This window comes from Ovis aries, chromosome 14, assembly GCF_016772045.2.
Source record: "Ovis aries strain OAR_USU_Benz2616 breed Rambouillet chromosome 14, ARS-UI_Ramb_v3.0, whole genome shotgun sequence".
Taxonomy (NCBI): domain Eukaryota; kingdom Metazoa; phylum Chordata; class Mammalia; order Artiodactyla; family Bovidae; genus Ovis; species Ovis aries.
In genome coordinates, this window is record NC_056067.1 from 16760128 (window position 1) to 16779166 (window position 19039).

At 45.5% G+C, this 19039-nt stretch overlaps 1 long non-coding RNA gene across 1 annotated transcript; it reads left to right on the forward strand.

Annotated features, from left to right (window-relative positions):
* The first annotated feature begins 102 nt into the window (after positions 1-102).
* Positions 103-18247, forward strand: LOC121816475 (uncharacterized). The gene is made up of 5 exons (XR_006056088.2): positions 103-154; positions 15656-15703; positions 16388-16517; positions 16717-16819; positions 17573-18247. It is a non-coding gene; the product is annotated as an uncharacterized LOC121816475 (long non-coding RNA).
* Positions 18248-19039: the final 792 nt, after the last annotated feature.

Genomic DNA, 19039 nt, shown 5'->3' on the forward strand with positions numbered 1-19039 from the left:
CATCTAAAAGGCAAGCAGCAAAGCCCCCTCATTTTTAATGTCCCTGCAGTGCACCATGGGAAGCTAATAATTCACCCTCTAATTAGTATCCCTTCTGCTGCTGTTGGCGCAAGGACAGACAAAGAGGGAGCGGCTTCGGTACAAACTCGCCTCGGTAATCTTTAAACGTCGGGATGCTCTGCGGGTTGGCAGAACTGAGCGGGGCCAAACTGGGTGTGCGGTTAGAGGCGGGCAGGAACGCACCTTGTCCTGACAGGGTGTTGCTGCCCTAACGAGCTCCAGGCAAGCACCCCGCCAGCCCATCCCCAGACCCCTTTGCTTTTGAGCCGTGCCGTTTCTTCTTGCTTGTCCTTTATTAAATGTGACTGTGGGAAGGGATCGGAGTGGCAGCGCTGGTAGAGAGGGTGGACAGGGAAAGAGCGACAGCCTGTCTGAGGGTCCCCAGGCTGGGACTGCCCTGGAGGGTGAGGGAGCCAGTGGGCAGTGATGGGGAAATTCCAAGAATGCCATCTGCCCTGGAGAGGAAGGCGTGTGTGTCTCCCCAAGTACCCCCTCCTCACCTAACCTCTGAGTGAATGCTCTGCTTTATTTCATTGCCTCTGACCCCCAAAAGGCCGTCCTGCACACAGCCCTCTGAGGGGTCACGGGATCAGGTAGAGCTTCTTTGGGATTCCTTGGTGGCTCAGTGGTAAAGAATTCGCCCGCCAATGGAGGAGACGTGGATTCGATCCCTGAGTCGGGAAGAGCCCCTGGAGAAAGGAACGGCTACCCACTCCAGTATTCTTGCCTGGAGAATCCCACGGACAGAGGGGCCTGGCGGGCTACAGTCCATGGGGTCGCAAAGACTCAGACAATACTGAGTGAGAAAACAACAAACAACAGGGTCTTTTAAGGACTGCAGAGTCCCTTCTCGCTAACCCCGTCACTGTGCAGGTGAGAACAGCCGAAAGTTAGGTCAGGGAACCGTCACCAGGCGTGACAAATACCAGCCTTTTCAAGGACCCCAATGCTGGCAGCAGTAGGGAGTGATGGGGACTGCAGTGAGCTGAGGCTCACACACTCCATTCACAGGGGCACTGGCTATCCGATTCTAGCTGGTTAGCAACATGTTTAGACCTTGGGCCTCTTGCGGTTCTTTGGATTTTGTAAGAGAAACCAGAAATCTATAATTTTTTAGGGGAGAACTTCTGAAGTAAATACTTTTTAACACTTTAGAATTACACAATTGTATAATTGTTTTTTGTTATTTTAATATTATTATTTTTTAGTGCAACATGCTTCGCCAAGCCAGACCTAGCCTCTCTGCTCTCTGTGTGAAGCTTCTGGGTCACGGACCACCATCTGTGGGCCCATAGCCAGATGACATGGATTTCTCTGAGTCAAGTTCTGGATCGAATTTTACCACTAATTGGCCTTCTCTGCACCTTGCTTGTGTGGCCAGCCGGTCAGGCTCTCTCACTGGAAGGGTGAAACTGGTGTGGGAGAGAGCCGTGGAATAGCCGGCTACAATTAGGCAGCCAGGATTAAGGCTAGTTTTAAAAAGATGGGACATTTTGCTCTCCATCATCAGCTCATTAAGTTTCCCAATTTGACAGCTGAAGCATTCCTGAGGCTGGCTGAAGCCAGATTTTTTTTTTTTCCCTCTAGCACCAGTTGAGAGAGAGAGAGTACTGAAGATTTGGTAACCAGGTTCTCTGTGATCTGAGATGAGAGGGCAGCAGCGGCTGAGTCATGAACTCCTGGGGTACTTGAACTGATTCTCTCGAGCACCACCCTCTGTCCAAAGACCAGGCCCTGCAAGAGGAAGTGGTTGGAAGCAGGCCAGAACTGCTTTGCTTGCAAAGGGGAGATGCCCCCAGGCTTGTGTTGGAGCATCCATTGCTGCCAAGGTCTTCTTGCCACCAGCCTTCACCACATCACTGCTTCTGACGGCTGCCCCAACCATTATCAATAGGAGTGTCTGGGTCACCATCCAGGGTGGGCCGGTCCAGGAAGAGGGCCAGCAGGAACCTCAGTAAATTATATCAAGGTTGAGAAGACATCAAAGAACCTTTCTTGAGTTCTAGGGCACCAGAAATTTGGAATATTGTTAATGCAATGATTTCAGCTACAAGGGAATCACTGATTTTCTTTTTCCAGGGACACCCTAGCAGAAGGAGAATGCCTTTTATTTGACCCTTTTGTTTTTCTGAAATAGCAAAAATGAAAACAGGACTGGAGCTCTCCTCCTGGCCCAGGGAAGAGTCTGTGTCCTGAAAGATGGTTGGAGTGGCAGGGACAGCTGCTGCAGTAATTGGGTGTTAAGAGAACCTCCTGGGCGTGCTGTGGCTGATCTTTTGGCAGGAAAAGCTGAGGGCTCTGTTCTTAGGGAGCAGGCTGTTTTATGCAGGTGCTTTTTTTCTTTTTGAACATTAAATTTAAAAAATCACAATAGGTTTTTGTTCAGCAGAATATCTATTGGAAACACAATAGATAAATATTTCTATCACATTCTTGAATTCATATTTCAAATATCTACCATGAAGGGAATGGAGGAGAACTAACATTTATTTACTGTTATTAGGGTTTTAAGTTATATTTTCTTATGTAGTTTCTCAGTTACATTTTCTCACTCAGTTACTCATTCATTACATTTTCTCATGATGTAGATATTATTCTCCCCACTTCCAGGTGAGGAAACACTCAGAGACATTAAGTCACTTGACCCAGGTAGCACAGCTGGTAAGACGATGGAGTCAAGTTTCAAATATACGCAGAAGAGACTGTAACTGTGCTCTCCCAGCATCTCAGATGGTCTCCCCTCTTTTCATCCTGCAAGTTAGTGGTTTTCGACTTGGAGCATGTTTCTGAATCAGATTCCTGTCTTTCATCCCAGAAATGTTCAATTATAAGTACACCAGGGCCCAAGTATTTATTTATTTAAGGCCTTGCAGGTACTCCTGATGTACACCTCAAAGTGAGCTCTGCTGGTTTAGAAAGAGGACAGAGGTCTGGAATCAGGAGTCCTGGATCTGAGCCCTTCCTGATGCCCCTTCTCACCTCTCATCCCCACCCTGTCTTTAAGTGAGCTCAAAAATGCATTACTGTGGAAGGAGTCAAATGAAATTCTGCCCCTGTAGGTATTTTGTAAACTCTAGAGTTGCTATGCAAATGTTGGTCATCATTCTTGTAGACACTCTGAGACTTGGGCCTGATCTTTCCCTCCAGAGTTATGCAAGTTCAGGGTCACAGTGGAACTCTTAGTCAAGAGCCCTTGTTTGAAAATCTGACAACCTTGCTGCTTCTTCCCGCACAATTGTTTGTTGATGATTAAATTATTGTAAATTAGTTCTACGTGTAGCATAATAAATGTCATTAGCATGACTAATCACATACCTGATTATACAACCCACTCCTCCTCCCCCAGTTTATTTTCTGCTTCCCACACCCAATAAATCCAGTGTTGATGTAGAGCCCTTGTTAGGGCTGATGGATGGTGCATGGGGGTGTTTGCTGGGTGTGGGCTCAAATTCCACCCATGACCAGAAAGAGCTTTTGCGAGTAGCCACAGACCAGGGCGGAGATGTGCAGGACCAAGGTACCAGGTTTTCGCCTGCTTCTTTGGCTTATCTTCCAGGTGTTATTGTTACTGCTGTTGTTTTTATAATTTAGTTCCTACTACTACGACCATTTGTTGGATTCCTTATGTTTCAAGCACTGTGTTAAACCCCTTTAGGTTTGTTATTTTATTCATGGAGGTATTGTTTTGTTTATTCCTTATGGAAAACTTATGATGTGGGTATTACTACAATTGTCCCCATTTTAAAGAAACGAACACTGAGAGAAAGATTAGGTAACTTGCCCGCATCATCCAATTAGGAAGTGGCAGAACCAAAGTTTATGCTTGCCTGCCTGGCTCACGAGCACGTGCTCACTCCAGTCTCCTGCACTGACCCCCTGTGCAAAAAGGAGCTGAGCCAGGCCCACTCTCCTGGTGGGTTTGGGCGATTTAGGGGCTTGATGAGAGGTGGAGGTGGGAGAACCAAAGTGTCAGCACCCATATGGGGAGCCGACAAGTGTGTTCTCCTGGTTGTTAAGGATTTGGAGTGGGTGGGGACATGGTGATGTTGTTGGCAGTGGTCACCTGTCCCGGGCAGGTGGTGGTAGGTAAGAAGATACAGTTTTGTGCTGTGCAAAGAGCACAGGATCTTAGTAAGAAGACCCTTGTCCTAGTCCTTGCTTTTCCCATTTCCACTTGCCCTTAGGCTTGTCACATAACCCGTCTGGACCTCAGTTTTCTCATCACAGGGCTGTTTTGAGGATCAAATGAAATTAAGGTTGTGAAAGCAATTTGTAAGCTGTGAAGTGATTTCCATATGCAAGGAACTATTTTTACCCTCCTTTGCTGAATGAGGGCAGCCAGAATAGAAGACCTACAGCCTCAAGTCTTACACAAGTGGAGATTCATGATTCAGTTAAGCAGACGATGAAGGTGGGGGCAGCAAGGCAGATGGTCCACACTGGTGTGAGGATGCCAGCTCTGGAGAGGATCCACAACTTGTGGGTCCTTCTTGCGACTTTGTTAATAAGAATGTTCTGTGCTTTACAGAGAAGAGACATTCTTCAGATTAAATTTCTGTAACAATAGTAAAAATGAGCCCCCCAAATTTGAATGTACAATGAGTTGCTTTTTTTTTTTTTTTGGCTCAGCACTAAATCTTCCAGCCTAAAGACAACTCAGCCAGGCCTGCTGGGTGGAGTGAATAACACTGGGAGAAAAACTGTCCTGTACTTGGGCATTGTCTTTCTTCCCAGAACAGCACCCACAGGTCCCTGTCCTAGGTTTGTCTCTGTGTGTTCACAGCTTAAAGGAATTGCTAGGTTTGGGCTGAAGGGCAGAGCAGAGGGCAGGAAGTAAAGGAAGTGCTGTCCATGGTAGTAAGAGTTATTTGGAGTTGGACTGGTCTGGCAGGGAGCATGAGATACTCAGTGCTGAAAGATCCAGTGTAGTCATGGCAACCGTGGGGCCAGGGTGGTGCTCCTCTCTCTCACCTCCCTAGTCCTCCTAGTCTTTGATCATGACAGACATCACTAATCGATAATAGCTTTCTTTCCTGTTGAACCTCAGAACTCTTCAGCTCCGCATCCTAAGCAGCCATCCCCAAGAAACTAGAGCTGTCATGAGTAAAGAAACCCAGAAGATGCTGCTCTGGAGCAAACCACTCATTTCTAAGAAGAGGAGGTCTCAAGTCCGAGAGGTGGAAAGAGAGTTGTGCAAGGTTTATGGCAGAGTTAGAACCAGAGGAACTCTCTTCACTTTACATCCTGGAAACTCCAGTCTCTTCTTAACCTGTCCATACCAAATACAGTCATATATGTATCAGTTTTGAACAGGCTCCTTAGGAGAAGAAAACACCTATAGTACAATGAAAGGAAAGGTAAGACTGTATGTTAATTACCACTGAATAGCAAACCATTCCAAAATATCTTAAAACAAGGACCATTTATTGTTTCTCACGAGTCTGTAGGTCCATTAGCAGTTCTGCTGAGCTGGACTGGCTGGACTGATCTCAGCTGGACTTATTCATGCCTCTGTGGGCAGCTGATGGGTCAGCTTGGGGCTGGATGGTTCAGGATGACTTCATTTGGGGCAGCATGTCTCTCTTTCACATGGCCTTTTGTCCTCCAGCAGGCTAGCCCAGGCTTACTGTTGTGGCAATGGCAGGTTCCAAGTGGGGGAGGCTAAGGCTCAGAACTGGCATGATGTCATTTCTGCCACATTCTGTTGGCCAAAGCTAGTCTCCAGCTGAACCTGGACCAGGGTGAGGGGAGCAAGGTACCTAGGTCACACATTTTAAGGTGGCACTCATTCTCGGGTGTTGACATCACACACACATGACCCTGAGAGTGAAAGCCTCCTTAAATTTTGAGCCCTAGACCCCTTGTTTGCCATATCCTAGACCCAGCCTTGGTCAGAAGGCCAGGCCAGATTTAAGGGGTGAAAAAACAGACCTCACCTCTTAATGCAAACTCACATTGCAAAGGTTACAGATATAAGGAAGGAGAAGAAGCGAGGCCCTCAACCCAATCAACCAACAGAAAGATATTGCAGACCCTCAATTATCAGGGTGAACCCAACGCTTCACAGAGAGCAGTCAACTGAAGTTTATGACCCTTAACTTCATGATGATTTTCTCCCATCAACTCAATAGTCAGTTATCACAAAGAAGCCTTCATCCCATCCCCATTTGCTTATTCCTAAACACTTCCCCAGTACTGCACTAGTTAGAATCAGTTGCAACACTGCAGGGCCTTGGCATCCCTGGGTATAATCTAAAGTCAATGGCAATGTAGTCAATGTGATGTGAGGACTGCTATATACAGTCATAGATTTTGTATGTGTGTATGCGTGAGCACCAGAGAAGACAATGGCACCCCACTCCAGTACTCTTGCCTGGAAAATCCCATGGACGGAGGAGCCTGGTAGGCTGCAGTCCATGGGGTCGCTAAGAGTCGGACATGACTGAAGCGACTTAGCAGCAGCAGCAGCAGCAGCATGCGTGAGCACTCAGTCATGTCTGACTCTTTGCAACCCCATGGGCTGTAGCCCACCAGGCTCCTCTGTCCATGGAGTTTTCCAGGCAAGAATACTGGATTGGGTTATGATTTCCTTCTCCAAGGGATCTTCCCGACCTAGGGATCGAACCTGCATCTCTTGCGTCTCCTGCATTGGCAGACAGGTTCTTTACCAGCTGAGCCACCAGAGAAGCCCATAGACCTCAATTATCTCAAAATTGATATCCAATGATACTTTGGCTCAGAGTTGAAGTTTTTGTTTTTGTTTTAAGAGGATGTATAGCTTTAACATATTTGCTAAAATCTTCGCTGTGTTCTTCTTCCAATAAGATTCTAGGAATTTACAGAGCTCATGGGTTTTCAATTGAAGAAATTTCTGAAGGATCCAGGTATCTGAGTGCATGTTTATATTTGGACCTGAAAAATGTGGATCCTTTGGGGCCAGAGATATTGTCAATAGAAACAACACCTGGATTTACTGCTGCAGCAGAGAGAAGCTGTTTTCTGCATGATGATGGAAATCTTGCCACCTGCTACATTGTTATTACAGCTGAATTTAAGGTCACTCTTTAGCCAAGAGTATCATGCTGGGTCAATAGGAGATAAATTGGCCAGGCTACTTGCTTGAATAATGGCATCAGCCATGGTATGATGTCCAGGATCTGGGTACTGCATCCAACTCTGGTTTGTTTTTCAAGGAGGCCTAGATTTGGTCTTTAAATTTTTGTCTTTCTTTGCCATTTGACCTTCACCTCCTGATAGAAAGCCTGTCTAAAACTGAGCTCTAATCATGTCATGTTCGATGGCTCTTAATTATCTCCATGTGCCTGGCCCTGCTCCTTTTCTCTAGCCCATTTCCTTATGCTTCTATCATACAGAACATCCTCCAGTCAAAATGAACCTGTTTTTCACATGTGCCTGTGGCCTCCCCTTGCCATGGCCATGCTCACTCTGTCCCCTTTCCTTGGAATGCCCCTCTTCATCTCTGTAAGTGCAGATTCTATCAATTTGCTAAGACTAAGATTAGGTTCCACCTCTTTTATGAAGTGATTACTTCCTTTTCTGAGCTCTCATGACCTTTTAGGGTATTAAGAATATGGCTGGGCTTCCCTGGTGGCTCAGCAGTAAAGAATCCTGCCAAGGCAGAAGACTCGGGTTCAATCTCTGGGTTGAGAAGATCCCCTGGAGAAGGGAATGGCAATCCACTCCAGTATTTTTGCCTGGGAAATCCCATGGACAGAAGAGCCTGACAGACTACAATCCATGGGGTTGCAAAAAGTCGGAGATGACTTAGTGACTAAACAACAACAGAACTATGGTTGAGGATGGAGTCTTTGGAAATGGCTCAGCTGGTAAAGAATCTGCCTGCAGTGCAGGAGACCTGGGTTCGATCTGTGGGTTGGGAAGATCCCCTGGGGAAGGGAAAAGCTACCCACCTCAGTATTTTGGCCTGGAGAATTCCATGGACTCTGTAGTCCATGGGGTCGCAAAGAGTCAGATACAACTGACTTTCACTTTTACTTTTAGAATCAAATGCTAATTCTATTCATTGCATGAACTTGAGCAATATTTTTTACTCTTCTGTACCCTAGCTAGAAAATGAGATTAATAATATAATCAGTTTATAGGTTGTGGTAAGAAATGAGCACTTTTGTATGAGATGATTTCCAATAACATCTGGTGTATGGCTGAACTTTATTGTTGCTGTTTTAAAGTATCCAACACTAGTTACTGAGCATCTACCAGTCTCATGTAAAGCATTGGAGATGTACTGGGAATGATGGACATCACTCTTGCCTCATAGAGATTGGTCTAACAGGTTAGAGATGTCAGTTGAGGTGTGTATTGTAATGATTGGTATATTGATTTTTACCTTCTTTTCCAGACCATGAAGTTCATGGCTACTATCTTATATTTTCCTGTAACTTTTGGGTGCCCAGAATAGTGTTTCACGTATAGTAAATGGTGTGCTAATAAATTAAAGGTGGCTAATAGCAAAATCAGGCACCAATTCAGGCTGGAGCTTTCCCTACCAATAATCGTTGGTCATGGACTCTGGATCACATTGGAAAGATCTTGACTAGAACACTTTTGCTGGAATCCTGGGTCAAGGACAAGGCCTGGCTGAGGAGCTGCTTGGAAGTAGGGACCAAGGGCAGGAGTCCTACTGCAAGGTGTTTTGGAGCAGACTGCCCTCAGTTCTCCTTGCCACCATGAAATAAATCCCTTGTTCCTAAACTGTAAAATGCACAAAGCAGATGCAATGGGAAGCATATTAGTTTGGGGGCTGGAACATCTGGCTCTCAGCACAGGCTCTGCTGCAAAGCATCTGTGTGACACTGGACAAACCTCTTCCACTTTCGGAGCCTCAGTTTCCCCACTGGAAAAAATGAAGGGGTTTTTATTTTTTTTATTATTTTTTTTATTTTTTAGCAGTTTTTAAACTCATCCTCTTCCTTCTCAGTCCTTTTATTTGTTCCCTTCTTTCCCCTCTTCTTATCCTATTGCAACCTAAGCCATTTTTATAATAAATTCAAATTCAGAGATATTCTGTTTGAAATGAGACTGGAAATCCCAGAGCTTCTGACATTCAACTCTCTTTCCCTTCTCTGCTTCCTATATTGGTCCAAGAAGCACTTGTAAAAATCCCAGGGGTTCCAGTAAACCCTGGCCTCTTAGCTCTTGGGGCCCTTATGCTTTAGCATTCTATGACTCAGGGCAACAGAACCCAAACGTCTTTAATTAAAATCATTTCAACTTATCCCCATTAACTATGATTGATGCTCCTACCAGAGAATAAGTGCATTAATGCTATAATTATCTGTTGAGGATGTTTTATTGATTCTGCAATGATATTTTAGTCAGTTTGTATTATTCGCTTTCTGACTTAAGTCAGGAAGAAATGGCTATTGGTGAAGAAATTAATCATCTAAATCAAATTATCATTGATGCTTCTAGAAATAAAAACCTAGCATAGGACTAGCCATGTCTCTTACAGGCTGATCTTCGTGGCTATGATGATTGATAATGCCAGCTGAAGAGGCTTCAGTTTGCCCCTCTAAAGTTGCAGGTGAAATATCAGTTCCCCCTTGGACTTTTGTAACAGTCTTTTCTCCAGCTCAGCCTTCTGGAATCCATCCTGGATTGGAAGATGACTCCAAGGCAGGGAGATCCTAAGGATTTGTGAGTTTCCAGGTCCTCAGGAGCTTCTCTGAGCAAGGACACTTTGGCTCCTTTGTCATGTGTGATAACAGCAGGGAAGGTCTGAGAGGGTGAGAACCTCAGATTTGGAATCTGTTTCAGTGAGAAGCCTTTTAATTGCCCGTGACAGAAAACCGGGTGCAAACAGACCTGAGCTGAGAGAAAGCTGGCTTCCTGAGCAAAACGTCCAGCAGAGGACCAGCTTTCCATGGGGTCTGGTCTGAGCTCAGGTGATGCCACAAACCTGGCTTCTCTGTGGCTTGGTCTGGTTTTCCTATGCATCTGGGCCTTATATTTTAACTTTGTGGTGGCGAGAAAGGGGCAGCAACTCCATCTCTCCAGTTCCAGCTACTTGCCCCATGGGGAACACTGCCTGTCTCTCTCCTAGACCCCCAGGAGAAGATGCACCGTACCTCACTGCCTGTAGGCATTTCCCTCTTATATGAAATGTTAGGGGCCATGGAGTGGCTGCCACATCCGTGGTCCTGCTTGGCCCTGCTGGGCTGCCCACCACGCGCCTTCTCATTCAGGCTGAGGAGCAGCACCAGGGTGCAGAAGAGGAGGGACCCGAGCTGACCCATAGAGTCAATCTGAAGCTTCTACTCAGACGTGGTATGCCATGACCACTTATATTCTCCTGGCCAAAGATATTCACATGGCTGAAACAGTATCATAGGGGCTAGGATGTATACTTTTCCCATGGAGAGAGAGGTGAGTGAGCATTTGCAAATGGTAATACAATCTTCCATAGCTCCCAATTTATAAAGGCTGAGAGGGGAAAGGGGGTTTTCTCAAAAGGGTGCAATTTTCTGGAAGAATGGTAAAGATCAGTCATCCTCCTCTGATATATTATAATCACCGCATCCAATGACCGAAATTCCTGGACTGTCCAAGGTTACACCCATCCTCTCTCTTCCAGTGAAGGGATTGATAACCTGCAGAGGCAAACTATTCTGTATTTTGGTTGGCTGCCCATCCCTCCAAGGAAAAAAAAAAGTAGTGAAAAATCTTCTGTAGCTCAAGCTACTGGTATGGGCTTATACAATAGAAGAGTGGGGACAAAGATGAAAGCATAAACACCTTGTGACTCACTTGGGGGGGCTTTACTGCAAGGAAAAAGAAAGAAACAGGGTGTAGAAAGGATAAGCAAGATAGAAAACCACCCTCTGAAGAGCTCTCCATGATAATCTGTGCCGAGCAATGAAAATGCTTGCTATTCATACATCATTTCGATCAGAGTGATAGATCTGTGAGTAAAGGCAAGAATCCTTATGGGGGCAGAGGGTGAGTCCTTGATCAATGGGAACATGACTTACTTCTCTTTCATATGTCTTTGGATGAACTATTTACTTGCACTTGCTTTTAATTTACTGGCCAACAGTTAGAGCCAGCTAACAGGCCAACAAGCTGGCATGATGCACCCAATTATCTCCTGAAAATCTATTTCTGTGATTGGAACTTTAATTGCAGCTTAAATCAAATGCTCATGAACCCAGTCACCATCGAGAGAATGAGACCGGCTAATGAAATAATGAGAGCTCTGACTCCAGTTCAGAGGTAGAGAAACATGGGGAAAGAAGATTGTTCCTTTTTAAAATTCCCTTCCTTTTATTTTTTAAAAATTGCTTTTGAAGACAGTGATGTCATAAATCCCACCATGAGGCAGTGATGTTACAAAATGGGCAGTGTGTTCCAATCAGATCACAAATGGAACATGAGCCTGTTTTGTTTCCTGGGATTCACTCTCACATTTACCTGCATGGGTTTGTGTGGACGCCAAGGTTTGCACTCCTGTAAGTCCAGATTCAACATCTATAGCCTTGGATTTCAAAGTCATGAAACAAGCTCCCCTCTCTGAATGCTATTATCTGTGATGTTGGATGTGAAGACTTGCTGCAGGGTCACATGAGGAAGGAGCCCGAGTCCCTGGGACTGATTCATTTATGCAGATGCGGCTTATGTCTAGAGCCCAGAGCTGTAGGCTTCCTTTCCCGCTAACTCACAGTGCTTAATTCAGATTACCTCCCTCTTATGAAGAGCCGATTTGCCAATTATCCCTGAAGTTGTTGATTGGGTGCTTTTTACCTAAGATCCTGTGCCATGGGCTATGCCCTTCTGAGGTTCATTTAGTTTCCTCTGAAAGATGATAGTGGTTTGTCTGAGAATCAGAAGCGTTCCACTATTTTCCAATACAAGCAAGTCCTTTGTTCTTAGAGGTCTCATACCTTTGGCTTTGCGTCTGGACAATGTGGATTATAAACAGCAATGGCAATGACCATAATAGCTACCATTTATCTAGTGAAGTGGCTGTCTTTCCAGCTGCAAATTAGAATCTCCTAGGGAGCCTTAAAATGTACTGATGCCCAGGTTTCCACCCCCAGAGGTTCCAGTTTCATGAGTCTGAGCTGGAGACTGGACATCAATATTTTTAAAAACTCTCTAGGTGATTCCAATGAGCACCCAGGATTGAGACCCATCAATTTCACATTTCCAGTGGGCCAGGGACTGTGTAAACAGATAGACACATAGTCATAGGAACTTGAATGGGGTAAATATTTTTAATCCCCATTTTATAGACAGGGATATTATGCCCAGAAAAATTTAGTAATTCATGTAAGATCACTCAGCTAATAAGTAGTGATGGCAGGTTATGAGGATTACGTTCTCCAAAGTGCAGGATGCTTGAATTGTTTGAGGCGTAAAGGCCAGAGAAGAGACAGCATGAAAACTGATGGCAGAAGTGGGCAAACAGCAGTGTTTTCCTTTTGCAGAGACAGGTGAGAGGACACACCTCTCTGTCTGTGAATAGGCACACACCTAGTGCAATGAGCATACATTCCGTGCCTTTTTGTTGTTGTTCAGTCACTAAGTTGTGTCTGACTCTTTGCAACCTCATAGACCGCACAGCACAAAGCTAAAGATCGTACCTGATTTCTATGAAGAACAGTATACCCAAGAACTTGAGAAATGCCCGAAGAGAAACCTCAGTGTCCTCCATCTCTCTTTCCAAGAGAGCTGATATTTGTCAAATAGATATACTTTCCTTCCTCTGCCATATAGAGGAAGAAGTCACACAGAAGATTGGCCACCACTGCTTCTTACCCTCTGTTGTCAAACAGACTCTCCCTGGTACTGGCTAAACACTTTGCTTTTTCTCTTATTATGTTTGTGTTCAGAGCTTTTCCAGAGAAGGCAATGGCACCCCACTCCAGGACTCTTGTCTGGAAAATCCCATGGATGGAGGAGCCTGGTGGGTTGCAGTCCATGGGGTCGCTAAGAGTCGGACATGACTGAGAGACTTCCCTTTCACTTTTCACTTTCATACATTGGAGAAGGAAATGGCAACCCACTCCAGTATTCTTGCCTGGAGAATCCCAGGGACTGGGGAGCCTGGTGGGCTGCCGTCTATGGGGTCGCACCGAGTCGGACATGACTGAAGCGACTTAACAGCAGCAGCAGCAGCAGCAGCAGCAGCAGCAGCAGCAGCAGCAGCAGCAGCAGCAGCAGCAGCAGTAGCAGCAGCAGCAGTGCTTTTCACTATTATTTCTTCCCTACTGGTCTCCCTGTTAGGATATGCTGGCTGAACGAGTGTGCATATGTTTTAGAAACACCTAGGCCGTGGATATGGGGGCTGAGAAGAAAACAGACACGAGCTATTGTTTTGCTCATCTCTATGTTCCTCTTGTTCCACATGCTAAGAATCACCTCTCAGGGGTAGGTCAGCAGTTTTAGAATCTGCTTTGTTTACTGATATATCTCCTTGTACTGCACCTGGCACATAGTAGGTGTTCAGTAAATATATCTGAATGAATGGATAAATAATGAAGTGCAAGGAAAACAGAAAGTCATAGACTCACCAACTCAGGGCTAAGAATATCAGAAGACATTATAAGCAAATTCTCCTAAGACTTCTGCAGTACAATGGTATCAAGTTGAAGTGGGATACAGGATTGTCTGAAATGTCCCATATTTTATCTCCATCACTTCCCACATCCACTTATGGGATGGATTAGTGTTGTGGATCATTGTGATTCAATATCATTGTGTGTAGCAAGAGAATAATACCTCTCTTAAAGAGTTTTGGGAGAATTAAAAGAAGCAACACCATATAAATTGCCTACAATAATGCTCAGTGAATGCACTGAGCCTAATAAGTGCTTAATGAATGGAAGTTAATAATTATTATCAAGAATAAGGTGTGACATGTCCCCTTGACCTTACATACTAGGGATGATTAATATAGGAACTTTTAGTTAGTTATCTGTATTCTTCTAAGTCCTCTTACTCCCATTTACCATTCATTTTCTTTTTCCACTACCCATATTGAAAGGAGAAGACGATGGCACCCACTCCAGTACTCTTGCCTGGAAAATCCCATGGACAGAGGAGCCTGGTGGGCTGCGGTCCATGGGGTTGCGAAGAGTTAGACATGACTGAGCAACTTCCCTTTCACTTTTCACTTTCATGCATTGGAGAAGGAAATGGCAACCCACTCCAGTGTTCTTGCCTGGAGAATCCCAGGGACGGGGGAGCCTGGTAGGCTGCCGTCTATGGGGTCACACAGAGTCGGACACGACTGAAGCAACTTAGCAGCAGCAGCAGCATATTGAAAACCTGCTTAGCCAGACTCTGAGCTAGATTCTGGAGATGGAGTGTTCTCCAACACAAGGCAGAGTGTTCCAATACACTTGATGCTTCCTGCAGAGATGACAGCCCAATCCCAGGAGCCTCCCTTGTAGCGCTCCCACTTCTTGCTGGCCAGGGGAAGACCTGGCCTTATGTCGCACAGTCTATAATGTTAGTAACTTGACTTAGCTTGATTGGTGGCATCTACAATAGAGGAGCTGGAGAGCCACTGTGCAGTGCTCTTTACTTATAACCTTGTTTGGCTCTCTTCTCTTTACTCAGAACTCCACACAAATGGTGCTTCCCAGGGAAGAATTTCTGCATTCCCAATCCACTCTACCCCATCACTCCACGTTACATCACCTGTTCTGTTTCCTTCATAGCACTTACCAATGTCAAACATTATTTGATTCATAAAATCTTTTATTTGTTTATAGTCTATCTCCCCTCCTAGAATATAACCTCCACAAGGTCAGGGATGATATGCACCCTTTTAATAGTTGGTACCATTGCACATAGAATGGGGACTGGCATATCATCATTATTTGCTTCATGTTTGTGGCTGACTATCTCCAGACTTCCAGAGGTTACTTTGGGCATCTCCCAGAGCTTCTGGAAGGTAGAATTGTCTATTGAAGGTTGATATGAGATTCATCTGACAATAGAGTCAAAGAAAGCAGCCATAACCAGCGGAGTTGACAGTGTCCTTTTAAGAGCTGGCATGGAACATTTGATAAAAATACAGCGAGAGATCAGAGCACAATGAATCATATTTAGGAGGAAATCTCTTTTGAAAAGCCCAGGGTAGGTCATGTTTTTTTCATGCTTGTCAACTTGGCTGAATAATTTGCTTAAAATAAATGGACGAGAATGGTAAGTTGCTATGTAAGGGAAATGAAACAGACTCCTGGCTTCGTGTGCCACACGTCTCAGCTTCTGAAGGGTCTGGCTTGGGTGGTGGTGAGCTTTGAGGGTGGGGAGGTGGCTCATGCATTTAGACAGGTTTAATGTCTTCTTGGCGTTAGCACAAGATTTCTGGGGCATCAGCACATTAGCCAATTTCCAATGCAAACAGATTTGATCCATCACTGATGTTACAAAAAAAAAAAGCCCTACCTCTCAGATCTGTCAGGTTCTCAAACATGAGCCAAATGAGTTAATATCTTCTCATTGTTGTCTTTATTAAGCCTTTGTTAAGCCAGTCTTGAATAATGATGTGTCTCTGTCAGAGGGCTTTTAATAAAGTAAGTGTTCCTTTATATAACTTCTCCAGGGAGAATGCTATGGCTTTAAAAACACGGGGAGCCACAATGTCCAAAAGGTAAGCAACAAGGCTAACCCCAAGTGTTGGGCCTGGGATTTTAGCAGTAGACCAGGGAACACCTCAGTATTTGTGGCGCAGGCTCTGGAGGCAATATGCACAGGAAGCTAGAGCTGGATGTCCTTTAGGCTATAGAGGGGAGGATGGATGGATGCTCTGGTGACTGGGACAATGCAGGCTTAGTGCCAGTCTTCGCACCGGGGGAGGTTCAGGTTGTGACTCAGAGCCAAAGCCATGGCAGAGGGACAAATGGAGAAAAACCACATGGACTGGCCTAGTTCTCCTTGCCTCCACCTGTCTACAAATAGGGATGCAAATTTCTGGGAAACCCACGTTTGGTTTATTGGCAATTCACAGCTTGCACACCAGGCTCAACCTGGACAGAAACCAGTTTCCAAAATTGTCCCTCCTCCTTCCTTTCGTCAGAACTCACTTGCTATCACCTAACTATTTTGCTGTAAAGAGCTAAATAATAGATAAACGAATTCAGCTTTAAAACTTATGTTGTAGGTAGCTCATAAGATGGCCTCAGGTATTTTTGCCTCCCAGTACCCACAGCCTGTGTAAACCTGTCCCCTTTTAACCAGTAGAATACTTCAATATTAAGGGAATGCCACTTCTGTGATTGGGCTAGAAATGATTACTATACCTCTTACTAGCAGACCCTCTCTATTGCTTTCTCAGCTTGCATGCTCCTGCTGAAGCCAAAAGTCAGGATGGAGAGGCCCTTGTGGCAAGAACTGAGGCCAGCCTCTGGGTAACAGCCAACAGGAAACAGGAAACCACAAAGAACTGAATCCTGCCCCCAGCAAAGGTGTGAGTTTAGATCCTTCCCAGATGAACTTTCAGATGAGACCTCAACCCTGGCTGATACATAGGTTATAGTCTTGTGAGACACCAGATGTAGAGGACTCAACTAAGTTGTGTCTAGACTTCTGACCCACAGAAACTGTGAGATGATAAATGTGTGTGCCCTCAAGCCACTGAATTTGTGATTATTTGTTCATCAATAGAGAACTTGCATGACGGACAAAGGCTTAGCGGTCTGTGTATTCCAGAGAGGACACATGTCCATGGGCTCCATCACAGTAAAGCCAAAGAAGCATATCCCTGATGGTGAGACTTGGTGGTGGGCAGGATGGGCAATCCAAGGGTTATTAGCAGGGAGAGATTGTGGGAAGTTTCTGGAGCTTATTTCTGATTTGTCAAAAGACTAACACTTCACTCAGTTGCAAGGAACCATGGAATCTTGGTTTTCCCTTCTAAAGTAAACCTCTCAAGTCCTAGCCATCCTATCTCAGTGGGGCTGGCATGATTTGCTTTCTTGGGTTTTCATGCTGACAAAGGTTTTAAATGATTTCCCACCCATCTGCTTGGCAAATACCAATCCATAATCTCCCATGCTCTTTTAACAATCAGTTAATACCTCTCCTTCTTTAAAATGGGAGGCATGCTCTGGCCAAAGCATGCGCCAAGAGCAGTTAAGAGCGTGGTCTTAGGAGCTACAGTTATGCTTCTCCCACGGTTAGCTGAGTGAGATGAGCTCTCTGTGTCTCAGTTTCCTCGTTGCAAAATAGAATTAAAATCATGCCTATCTCCATATGGTCACTATAAAGATTAAATGTAAATCTCTTAGAGTACTCAGTGGAAACTAAGGAGTAGGTACTCAGTAAGTGTTAGAGGTTATTATGGCTTTAACAAATTCTTCCCTTTGATGCTTGCCTGGGCCCTAGGCTCTGACAATAGAGTACAGGTCCCACACCTAGAGGTGATCCTTGTCTCAAAGTTGTAGCTTGTTCACAGAGGTGAGGCTATTCCTGTGTCCCAGGGTAACTGCCTGTTTCCAAACACCCCACTATTCTCCTCCAGCGATTCAGGGGAAACCAAGACATCATGCCAGCTCTACCCCTCACTCCTGTGACTTGAGTGGATCAACTCTCCTTTCTGGACCTTGGTTTCCTTATCTGCTGGATAAGACTAAATGTAGCCTACTGTTCCCCGAGGGATGGTGGTGAAAGCTCAAGGGATGGGAATCTGAGCTGGACTAACCCACACTCCAGTGTTCTTGCCTGGGAAATTCCATGGACAGAGACGCCTGGAAGGCTGTGGTCCATGGGATCCTGCAAAGGGTCAGACACAACTTGGCAACTGAGCATGCAAGAGACTTTCTGAGACTCTGAAATGGAGTAAGAAAGCAATATTGGAGAATGAAGCTGAAGGTCAGGGGAAACTCCAAGGAGAAGAAGGCAGGAAGCACAAAAGAAAATCTCCAGGCTGTACAAGTCCCAGGCTTCTCATCCTGGCCTTCCAGAGCAAGTGGTGGTGGCTCCATCTCCCGGCAGGACAGTGGGTGCTTGAGGCTGAGTCTGTGTCCTACCCATTTCTTTGTTGGAATATAGGAGGCAGTTGGCTAATGTCTGTTGAGTGGATGTCCCAGTGAATAAGCAAGATGGTGTGTTTTCTAAGTACCTGTGGCCCACACATGACAAACGTGTTCCTCGGAAGCTTAGAGACTCCTGAGAAATAAAGGCCTGGCCGGTGAAACTTCTGGTCTGGGCTTGGGTTTGTTCCTGCCCTGCTGAGGCCACATCATGATTTTCATTCCAGCAGCAAGCCTGTTCATGTCAGAGGCCCAGGCCCACAGGGGCAGTGGGTGGCCCAGGCATACTCATCCAGTCCTGCTCTTGGAGGGGGAGAAATGGAGCAGTCTGGTGACCCAGAATGCCAAGGCCATTCTCAGGCTAACTCAAGGTAAGTTAATGGGCAGACATGCTGATGGTTTCATCTGCTTCAATGGGCTACTCAAGAGCCAGTATGTAAGAACCTTGGGTTTCCAGATGACAGTCCAAAGTAGAGGGAAGGTTCCCTAAGTTGATGCCCGACAGTCCCTTTGGTGCCTGTAGGGGTCCTAGGCAAATGGCCTATGATTGCTCCCCAGCCCTCGTCACACTGATTACTGCCACCTGAGGGTCCTGGGAGGGCAGAATATGGCTGATCCATCTGCGTCCTTGGTGCCTGGGCCTGGGGGTAAGTCAGTGCTAAATGAGGAAATAAACTCATGAATGAAAGCACAGAAGAGTGCAGAGGAGAAAATTCAGATATTCTGGAAAGGGTACTACTGTGGAAGCTGAGAGTCCCTTTCTCCCATGTGACCCTGGGCTAATCGCTTCCCTTTTTCTGATCCTTAGTTTCATCCTCTGCAGAGAAGTGAGCCAGCCTAGACTGGATTACCCCTTCAGGTCCTGAACGTTTTTTTTGGCCAGCACTGGATTTCAAAACATATGAGACTTGCATGTCTTTAGGCAGGGCACACACACTGCCCAGCTGTCCACAGGA